This window comes from Apteryx rowi, unplaced genomic scaffold (assembly GCF_003343035.1).
Source record: "Apteryx rowi isolate R43461 unplaced genomic scaffold, aptRow1 scaffold_79, whole genome shotgun sequence".
NCBI lineage: Eukaryota > Metazoa > Chordata > Aves > Apterygiformes > Apterygidae > Apteryx > Apteryx rowi.
The window spans coordinates 445889-447148 of record NW_020451082.1 but is presented as its reverse complement, the minus strand read 5'-3'; the positions used below and the strand labels follow the sequence as shown (position 1 = coordinate 447148).

Here is a 1260-nt window from a genome sequence, read left to right as displayed (position 1 = left end):
CACCCACCCCCCAGCACCATCCCTTCCTGCACTTTAACTCCCTTTAAACACACGGCAAAGTGCTGGGGGCCACGCAGCACATCAACGGAGGGGGCAAAAATAAACCCAAGAAAGATCTCCATCAAGGAGAGAGAGAAAAAAAAAGAAAGAAATTAAATCCCCCTTTAAGAAAAAACAAACAACAACCAAACAAAAAAAGTACCGATAATCCCCGACCAAGGCTCTTATCCCGCAACTTGCATTTGATCTCATGTGCTCGCTACCTACCGCTCCAATCCCATTTTCTATACATTTCCACAATTCGCAGCTCGTCCCACCCTTGGGAACGAAAAAGTAATCGGAACAATAAGAAGAATAAGAATTAAGAAAAAGTCCCTGCCCTTCCCTGTTTGGGTTAAAAAGGAGAAGTAGCGACATGCAAATGACAAGCAAATTGGAAGAGACAAAAAGAAAGGCAGCTATAATAAACAAGACAAAGAGGAGGCTCAGAGGACCAGATCAGGAGTTTAAAGCAGGGGACGGGGAACTTAAGGGAGAGGGGGGAAGGAGGAAGCTCGGAACAACAAAAAGAAGTAAAATACTCGGTGCCTTTTCCGTCCCCACAAAACTGCCCTCCAACCCACGGAATAAAATAAAGAGCAGGAGTCCACAAAAGGTGGCAGAGCGAGAGGAGAGGAGGGGGAGGAGGATCACCTAACAACGAGCAGGTCACTTACTCTTCAGCACCGGGCAGCCTAGGGTGAGGAGTCCATTCAGGCTTCGGGCTTACAAATCGGTACTGCTTTAGGTATTGGGGATTTAATACTACTCAGCTAATAAAGTCATTGCAATTTTGCCCCCTGGAAAAAGAAGCACAGATTTGATAACGGTGATCAGTATTTTGCTGGGGAATTAATATTTTTCCCCCTAGATTTTTTAAAACAGCCCAAGCAACTGCGAATTAATAAAGAAAAAAAATAAAAAGAAAGAAAGAAAGAGAAGGGAAGGAAAAAAAAAGGAGGAAGGAGGTGAGGAGAGGGAGAGAATACTTACTCCGTGCAAAGGCGATGAAACTGAGCCTCTTTTTTTTTTGCCGGTGGAAAGAGAGAAAGGGAAACACACGCACGCACATGCACACACACCACACGCGCACACACACCACACCACACCACACCACACCACACACCCGCGCGCGCGCGCGCACGCACGCAGCCCGCGAGCTCGGCGCTGATGAATATTATAATTGGGCAAAGGGAGGGCGAGCGCGGGTGAGAGCGAGCG

At 47.1% G+C, this 1260-nt stretch overlaps 1 protein-coding gene across 1 annotated transcript in view; it reads right to left on the bottom strand.

Annotated features, from left to right (window-relative positions):
- PROX1 (prospero homeobox 1) overlaps window positions 1-1043 on the bottom strand; it is a 45390-nt gene extending 44347 nt beyond the window's left edge. The window contains exon 1 of the mRNA XM_026088838.1: window positions 1033-1043. The gene's annotated coding sequence lies outside the window, so the exon portion shown is untranslated. The remainder of the gene's footprint in view (window positions 1-1032) is intronic.
- Between the last annotated feature and the right edge of the window lie 217 nt (window positions 1044-1260).